We start from the raw sequence: 10,279 nt of genomic DNA, 5'->3' as shown, positions 1-10,279 counted from the left end.
CAGGAGCTATTCTGTGGCTGGAATTGGAAACTCCATTTCCCAAAAACAGGGGAGGAAGAGACGATTGGCCACTGATTTCAGTTACTTATTAGTGAACTTGATTGGCTAAAGTATAAGCCGAAGAAAAACTAAAGTTTGAACCTGTCCAAGTTGGCAAGAGGCCAGTAGCCACCATTTTTGACACAGGCAGGCTGACTGAAAATCACAGTGATGGTAGAGATAGATTTCTTTCCTGCAGATTGGCCTGTAACCCTAGCCTAGGCTTCAGCCCCACCTCTAGCAGGGAGGAAGCTGGCAGGCTCTTGCACCAGCCACTCCAGGTAACTGCAGGTACATTCAACTACCACAAACTGAATAGCCAGAAGTCTACCAGGGCAACTGTGGTCATTTTGGACCCACATGACATAGACTGCTGCCAACACCTGCAGTTCCATTCCCACCACAGGCAGGGGAGGAAGGGGAATGAGGCTTCATCAGTCTCTCTGGGCAACTACAGTCTAGGTCAGCACTACTTGGATTATTATGCAAGGCTGTGGCTCTGTCCCTACCCCTGGCAAAGGTGAGAGTTGGAGAAGTTTTATCAGAACCTAGGGCAAGGAGGCAAGCTTGAGCCTCCACAGTTTACAGCATCAACTACATCCTTGGCTCCTACTAAACAAACAGCAAGGGAGAAAGGGCACGAAAGCACTAAACTGAAGAGAAAAACTGCACTCAGAATAAATACTCTGGTAAGGCAGATGCCAATACACCAACAAAAAATTACAATCTGCAACAAGAAACAGAAAGATATGACCCAGTTAAAGGAACAAGATAAGCCTCCAGATGACATAAAGGAGTTGAGACAACTAATCAAAGATGTTCAAACAAATCTCCTTAATAAATTCAATGAGTTGGCTAAAGAGATTAAGGACATTGGGAAGCAGTTGTGGCTCAAGTGATTTGGCTTCCATCTACCATATGGGAAGACCCAGGTTTAATCCCTGGGGCCTGCTGGTAAAGGTGTGCCCACACAGCAAGCCAGTCCCTGCATGGCAAGCCAGTACCCATGCGGTAAGCCACACAGCAAGATGATGATGCAACAAAAAGGGAGACAAAGGGAAAAGTCAAGGAACTGAAGTGGTGCAAGTGACAGGGAATGTCTGTCCACATCAGAGATCAAATCCTGGTGAATCCTAGAGGAGAAAATGAAAAGAGAAGGCAAAAAGAGAAATAGACACAGAACATCACACAGTGAATGGACCCAGACAGCAAAAACAGCAGAGTAGGGGGAAGCGGGGAGAAAAAAGTATATTAAGGAGACACTGGGTGAGCACAAAGAAAAATTTGAAAGGATTCATAGAAAAATAGCAGATCTTGTGGGAATGTAAGTCACTATAAAAGAAATTAAAAATACACTGGAATCATATAATAGCAGTTTTGAGGAGGCAGAAGAAAGGATTGGTGAGCTTGAAGAAATGGCCTCTGAAAGCAAACATACAAATGAACAGATGAAGAAAAGAATGGAAAAAATTGAAAGAGATCTCAGGGAACTAAATGACAGCAAGAGATGTGCAAACACATATGTCATGAATGTCTCAGAAGGAGAAGAGAAGGGAAAAGGGGCAGAAGAAATATTTGAAGAAATAATGGTAGAAAAATTCTCAACCCTATTAAGGACATAGATATCCATGTCCAAGAAGCACAATGTACTCCCATTTGAATAAATCAGAATAAATCAACTCCAAGAATACAAACTAATCAGAATGTCAAAGGCCACAGACAAAGAGAGAATTCTGAGAACAGCAAGAGAAGCGCAATGCTTAACATATAAGGGAGACCCAATAAGATTAAGTACTGATTTCTCACCAGAAACCATGGAGTCTGGAAACATGATATATTTAAGATTCTGCAAGATAAAAGCTTTCAGCCTAGAATCTTACATGCAGCAAGATTGTCTTTCAAAAATGAGGGTGAGAGAAGTGGATGTGGCTCAGGTGACTGGGCTCCTGCCTACCACATGAGAGGTCACTGGTTCGGATCCCACTTCCTCCTAAAGAAGACAGTGAGCTGACATGATGGGCAGGTGCAGCAAGCTGACACAACAAGAGACATAAGAATGAAAGAACATAATGGGATACACAACAAAGCAGGGAGCAGAGGTTTCTGGTGCCTCCTAAAGAAGACAGCAAGCTGACATGATGGAGAGGCGTGGCAAGCTGATGCAACAAGATGATGCTACAAGAGATGTGAGGAGGAAAAAACAGAATGAGAGACACAACAAAGCAGGAGCAGAGGTGGCTCAAGAGATTAGATACCTCTCTTCCACATCAGAGGTCTTAAGTTAGGCTCCTGGTGCCTCCTAAAGAAACATGGAAGATGAACAGATTCAGCAAGTGAAAAACAACACGGGGATGGGAATAAATAAATCTTTAAAAAAAGCTAGGGTGAGTTTACAATATTCTCAGATAAACAGAAACTGAGAGAGTTTGTAACCAAGAGACCAGCTTTGCAGAAACTACTAAAGGGTGTGCTACAGCCTGAAAAGAAAAGAGAGAGAGGCCCAGAAGAGAGTCTAGAAATGAAGATTATATCATTAAAAGTAAATAAAAGTGTCAAAAGAATGATGAAAATAAAATATGACAGCTAAAACTCAAATATTCAGGAATAAACTTAGCCAATGTTGTAAAGCATTTGTATTCAGAAAACTACAACTCAGTGTTAAAAGCAATTTTAAAACGACCTAAGTAATTGGAAGAACATTCCATGCTCACAACTGGAAGACTAAATATCATTAAGATGTCGATTCTACTCAAATTGACATACAATTCAATGCAATCCTGATAAAAATTCCACCAGCATTTAAAAAATAAGTGGAAAACATGATCATCAAGTTTACTTGGAAGGGTAAGTAATCCTGCATAGCCAGAAACATCTTAACAAGGAAATGTGAAGTTGGAGGACTATCATTTCTGGACTTTAAATCATATTACCTAGCTACAGTTGTAAAAATAGCATGGTACTGGCATAAAGACAGACACATAGACCAATGGAACCGAATTGATGGTTCAGAAACAGACCCTCATATCTATAGTCAAGGGATTTTTGACTAGCTTGTCAAACCCAACCAGCTCAGGCAGAACAGTCCATTCAACAAATATGGATATCCAGAAAACTGTATATCCATAGCCAAAAGAAGGAAAGAGGATCCCTATTTCACACCTATTACAAAAATTTCCTAAAATGGATCAAAAGCCTAAATATAAAAGCTAGAACCATACAACTTCTAGAAGAAAATATAGGAAAATATCTTCAAAACCTGGTGGTAGGTGGTGGACCCTTAAAGGATATAAGAAGAGGACTGAGATGGACTACTGATGTTCAATATAATTGGAAATTTTAATTAGCTTTACTGTGAAAGTGTGGAAATGTACAGAGTTGATGGTAACACATTAGAGTGAGTAACAGCTGGTTTATAAATGGGAATGTAGCTGAAAATGATAGTTTAGGGGTGTAAATGCCAACAGACAGAAAACTAGAGAATAATCTAGGGACTGAACAGTGCAGTAAACCCAGAAGTGGATGAGAATTGTGGTTGATGGTACAAATGCAAGAGTGTCCTTTGTGAGCTAGAACATGTGTATATCATTTTTGCTGGGTGGAAGGAATGTGGAGAAGCGTGGGAAAAATACAACTGGAGTGACCTATGGGCTATGCTTAACAGCAATTCTGTCATATTCGTGCATCTATATCAAAGTTATACTGTGTGGATAATGGGGCAGTATGGAAAATGTGTGCCAAATGTATGCTGTGGACCTGGTAATAATCTGATGATATTATCTCATAATCTGTAACAAATGTTCCACCATGGTGTGATGTGTTGATAGAGGGGCGTTGTTTGGGAATTCTGCACATGTGCATGATTGTTTTGTAAGTTTACAACTTCTTTCATAAAAATATATTTAAAAAATAATAGGGTGGGTTGGAGGAAAAATACACCAAGTGTAAGATAAGGACTGTAGTTAGTCATCAGATTTTGACAATATTCTTTTTGTTATAATTTGTAACAAATGTCTCACAATAATGCAAGGTATTGGTGGTGGGTTGGTGTGTAGGACCCCTGTATGATATTTTGCCTGTTTGCTTTGTAAGTTCATAACTTTTACTATACACTTAATGTTTATGTATGTTCATGTATAAATGATATAAAAATAATAATAATAGGGTGGGTTGGGGGAAATACTTTGGTTAGTAGTAATATTTTGAGGATGCTCTTTAATCACTAAAATTTTTTTACAACATTGAAGGTATTGGTGATAGGGTGATGTATGAGAGCCCTGTATGGTGTTATGTATGATTGTTTTGTAAGTTCACAACTATTACTACACACTTATTGTGTATGTATGTTTATGTATGAGTGATATACTTCAATAAACTTTTTTAAAAAGCAATATGAATATTTTAGGATATGTTCAAGTAGTCATTTTCAAAATTATTATGATGATGTCAAGATTGCTTACGTTCTGCACAGAGGAGATATAAGGAGGCAAGTTTTCAGTTAATCTGATTCCTGAAGTCAATTTGGGGAACAAGGTGAAGCTGGAGTCAGAAAACAGGAAAGGATGTTGTATTAGTCAGCCAAACGGGTGCTGATGCAAAATACCAGAAATTGGTTGGTGTTCATAAAGGGTATTTATTTGGGGTTGGAGCTTACAGATACCAGGCCATAAAGTCTATTTGGAGCAAGATGGCTGTCGACGTCTGCTAGGGTTCAGGCTTCCTGGGTTCCTGCGTGACTTGCTTTTCTCTGAGTTCAAGGTTCCTTTCTTCCAGGGGCTTGCTTCTTCTGTGTGCAGACTTCCCAGGGCTCCAGCTTAAGTCTTTAGCATCAAACTTCAAAATCGAAACTCCAACATTAAAAGCCCCAACTCTGTTCTTTCCCATACCTTTTATCTGTGAGTCCCCACCCACCAAGGGGTGGGGACTGGGTGGGAACTCAACGCCCTAATCATAATTCAATCATGCCCAGGTACAGATCAGATTACTAACATAATCCAATATTTCTTTTTGGAATTCATCAGTTATATCAAACTGCTACAGATGTGATATTATTGAGAACTTTCATGTAATAGGCAGAGTCTGGGTGCTTTATCTTATCTTATATAATCTTCTCACCCCTTCCCCATGAGAAAACATTTTTATATCCATTTTGTAAATAAGAAAACTGAGTCTGAGAGAGGTTAATGATTTTTCCAAGATCATAGAGCCAGGAAATCACAAAGCTGGAACCTTCAGAATCTGAAGCCCATGTTCTTTGGAATCCAATCATTCCCAAGCTTTCATGGAATATGAATCACATGAATTGCTTTTTACAAGTGCAAATTCCTGAGTCTTTTTTCTAGAGATTCTGATTGGGTCAGTGTGAAGTGGGGCTCAGGAATATGCATTTTTTTGAAAGTACCATAAGTAATTGTGATTCAGATAGAATAATGATCATCTTTTAGAAATAAAATGTGAAGCCATTCCTGCTTGGTTACTGAATATAATATTTATTGATTGCCTGTGAGGTCTCTTAATGTTTAAATACTCTTGTTCATATGTACCAGGGCAGAATAACTAGAGCTTAATTATAATTTCATGCCTACATATTTATGGAATAAGTGATTGAATAAATAAGTAAATAAAGATTTGCACACTTACTTCATGCTAGGCAACGGGCTAAGTCTTGTTCTCATGAAGATAGGTGACATGATTACTACTTTTAAGATGCTTATAGCCCAGTAAGGCTAGAATGTAGTAAGAAAAACTGGTATAGAAGACAGAAAAAAAACCCAAGGTGATATAAGACAGTTTGAACACAAAGGAGAGAGTTGACAATTCTATTGAGAGTGAGGGGGAGCACATAAAGCTCAAGTCTTTAAGAAGAAGTAGGAATTTGCTAAGTAAAGAAAAAAGGTCAAGCCAGTCTGGACAGAGGTGGCAGCATGGACAATATCGTGGAGATATAAAATGCCCTGGCACTATGATCAGGGATCTGCAGTTGGAATGGTTATAGTATAGAGATGAGTCTGGAAAGATGACAGAGGGTATTTCAGGTATGTGGGCTTTTCCTAATTTTCTTCTCTATTCATTAGACTAGAGCAACTTGAAAGATTCTTTTCTATACAGGCATACCTTGTATTATCATACTTCTCTTTATTGTGCTTCACAGTTATTGCGTTTTTAACCAATTGAAAGCTTGTGGCAACCTTGCATCAAGCAAGTCTATCAGTGCTATTTTTCCAATAGCAAGTGCCCAGTTCATGTCTCTGTGTCATAGCTTGGTAATTCTCACAATACTCCAAACATTTTCAATATTATTATATCTGTTATGATGTTCTGTGATCAGTGATCTTTGATTTTACTATTGTAATTGTTTTAGAATGCCACAAACCATGTCCATATAAGAGAGCAGACATAAGCAACAAATATATGTGTTCTGACTGCTCCACTGACCAGTCATTCCCCAGTCTCAGCACTTCTTCTTAAGCCTCCCTACTCCCCGAAACACAACAATATTGAGATAAGGCCAATTAGTAACCCTACAACAGCTTCTAAGTGTCCCAGTGAAAGGAAGAGTCACGTGTTTCCCACTTGAAATCAAAAGCTAGAAATGAGTAAGCTTACTGGGGAAGGCATGTGGAAAGCCATGACAGACCAAAAGCTAATGCTCTTGCATCAAACAGTTAGCCAAGTTGTGAATGCAAAAGAAAAGTTCTTGAAGGAAATGAAAAGTGCTACTCCAGTGAATAATACTAATGATAAGAAAACGGAACTGCCTGATTGTTCATATGGAGAAAATTTTAGTGGTCTTGATAAAACTTTCAAGTTTTACCTGGTTTGAACCAGCCACAACATTCCTTTAAGCAAAAGCCTAGTTCAGAGTAAGACTGTATATCTCTTTAATTCTGTGAAGACAGAGAGGTGAGGAAGCTGCAGAAGAAATGTTTGAAGCTAGCAGAGGTTGGTTCATAAGGCTTAAGGAAAGAAGGCATCTCCCTAACATAAAAGGGAAAGATGAAGCAGCAAAGGCTGATGTAGAAGCTGCAGCAAGTTATCCAGAAGATCTAGCTAAGATGATTGATGAAGGTGCCAACACTAAAGAACACGTTTTCAATGTAGATGCAATAGCCTTCTATTGGAAGAAGATACCACCTAGGACTTTCATAGCTCGATAGGAGAAGTCAAGGCCTGGCTTAAAAGCTTCAAAAAAGAGGCTAGCTCTCTTGTTAGGGGCTAAAGCAGCTAGTGAGTTTAAGTTGAAGTCAATACTCATTTCTCATTCCCAAAATCCCAGGGCCCTTATGAATTATACTAAATCTATTCTGTCTGTGCTCTTATAATGGAACAATAAAGCCTGGTTGACAACACATCTGTTTACATCATAGTTTACTAATTACATTAAGCCCACTATTGAGACCTACTGCTCAAAATAAAGATTCCTTTCAAAATATTACTGATCAGGGAAGCAGCTGTGGCTAAATCAGTTGGGCTCCCATCTACCATATGGGAGGCCCTGGGTTCCTGTCCCAGGGCCTCCTTGTGAAGGCAGACTCTCCCACATGCTGTGGAGTGCCACCTGGCCTGCAAGTGCTGTGGAGATCCAACTCAGCAAGGTGATGCAACAAAAAAGGGAGAAAAGTAAAAAAAACAAAAATAAAAACAGAATAGCGCACAGCAGGGACATAGAGAGCAGATAACAAGCAAGCCGCAAAGGGAAGGGGGGCATAAATGAAAAATAAATACAGACACACAGAAGAATGCACAGCAGATGGACACAGGGAGCAGACAGCAAGCAAGCCACAAAGCGGGGGCGGGGGGGGGGTGAATAATAAAAAAATTTACTGATCATTGACAATGCACTTGGTCACTCAAGATCTCTGATGGAAATGTACAAGATTACTGTTATTTTCATGTCTGCTAACAAAACTTTCATTCTCCATGGATCAAGGAGTCATTTCGTCTTTCAAATCTTATTGTTAAAGAAATACATTTTGTAAGGCTGCCATAGATAGTGATTCCTCTGATGGATCTGGGCAAAGTCAATTGAAAAACTTCTGGAAATGATTTACCATCCTAGATGCCCTTAAAAACAATTGTGATTTATAGGAGAAGGTCAAAATATCAACACTAATAGGAGTCTGGAAGAAGTTTCAACCCCTCTTGGGTGACTTTGAGATGTTAAAGACTTCAGTGGAGGAAGTGTTTGCAGATATGGTAGAAAAGCAAGAGAGCTAGAATTAGAAGTGGAGCCTGAAGATATGGTTTGATTGCTCCAATCTCGTGATAGAACTTGAATGGATGAGGAGATAATTCCTATGGGTGTGCAAAGAAAACTGTTGAGATGGACTCTACTCCTGGTGAAAATGCTGTTAACATTGTTGAAATGGCAACAAAGAATTTAGAATATTACATAATCTTAGTTGATAAAGGTAGGGTGTGAGAAGATTGACTCCAATTTTGAAAGAAGTTCTATTGTGGGTAAAATGCTATCAAACAGCAAGCATGCTACAGAGAAATCTTCTGTGAAAAGAAGAGTCAATAGATGCAATTTTTAAAGAAATTGCCACAACCAATCTAACCTTCAGCCACCATCACCCTGGTGGGTCAGCAGCCCTCAATATCAAGGTAAGACCCTCCCTCAGCAAAAAGATTCCAACTTGTTGAAGGCTCAGATGATGGTTAGCATTTTTCTAGCATAAAGTATTTTTTAATTAAGGTATATACATTGTTTTTTAGATATAGTGCTACTTTGTCTTAACAGACTACAGTATTGTATAAACATAATTTTTATATATTCTGGGAAACAAAAAATTCATGTGACTCATTTTATTGTAATATTAGCTTTATTGTAGTAGTCTGGAACTGAATATGCAATATCACTGCTTAATAGCAAATGGCCATGATTGTCCTGGAATATTATGAATCACTTGTGAGATATGTGCTTATATTTCACTCATTTCAAAATAGGGACCCTGGAAGTTAAGCTGTGCTTAGAAAGAAAGGAACCTCCATTAAAGACACAGACTTTATTAAAGCAGTAAGGTGTGCATACTCTGGCTGCTATAACAGGTAGGAGCCCATGCTAATAGCTGGAAGGATTCTTTAACTGGACAGTTTAAAAGGTGACAAAAAGATTCTTAAAAGTGACTTAATATTCACTTTGTGAAAAGAATTATATATATATATACATATATATATATATATTTTACATATTTCACTAAGGCACATTTATATACAGTGGATCGCAAATAATAAAATCTCTCAATTCTTCCACTAGGGAAACGTGAAATTTTTTTCAGTTCTGATCAATTTGGATTTCTTTTCTTTTATTACTCAAACCTTGTTGATCTTTAATTCCAACATTTCCTTCCTAAGCAATGGTGACTAATTCATGTGCCTGATAAAGACATGTTCAAATCTTAATCTGTGTTTCTGTTGAGAGTAAACCCATTTGTAAATAAATAGGTGCTTTGAAGATGTTATTACTAGTTAAGGTGGAGACTTATTTGTGAATAGCATCTTCAAAGATCCAATTTAGATGAGGCCAAATTAAATCAGGATGGGCCTTAATCCATATGGCATAGAGGAAATCTAGACAGAGACACATGACTGGGCAGGAGAAGTAGAAGCCAGAGGGGGAAGCCCTGTGACAGAGGCAGTGTTGCAAGCTAAAGAATCTCAAGGTTTGCAGTAAGCCAGTACTGGGAAGCTACAGACTCCAGGAAAAAACATGGCCTCTTGAGTTCTTGATTTTGGATTTATAGCCTCCAAATCTGCAACACAATAAATTCCTGTTGTTTAAGTCAATCCATTATGTGATATTTGCCATTTTAGCCCTGGCAAACCAAGACATCTAGCCTGTTTATGTGGGGATATTTCTTCCTTTGTTCTGTGCCTTTATTCTTAGCCTCAGTTTATGAATTTACTCAAATGTGCACCTAAAACAGTTGATAGACTGCTCTTCCTCTCTTGGTTTGTCTGGTCCTATAGTTAGTGAGCCCTGTTTAATGTAGTTTTCCATGTGGATGCCCCATGTCTTTGGACAACACAGGCCATGCAGTGCTGCAAGGGATATTTATTCAGTAACTTTTGGTGGGAACTCTAACACATTGGTTGGGACTAGAGCTGAAAACCAGTGCCTTCTTAGATGGAAACATGGATGCACTTGCCACACTTTGCATCATATTAAGATTCCACCATTCCAATCCATCCCAAACACATTCCCTCTGAGCAGAATGTCAAAGTTCTCTTGTTGATCATT

This window comes from Dasypus novemcinctus, chromosome 9 (assembly GCF_030445035.2).
Source record: "Dasypus novemcinctus isolate mDasNov1 chromosome 9, mDasNov1.1.hap2, whole genome shotgun sequence".
NCBI lineage: Eukaryota > Metazoa > Chordata > Mammalia > Cingulata > Dasypodidae > Dasypus > Dasypus novemcinctus.
This window is presented reverse-complemented; position numbering follows the sequence as displayed.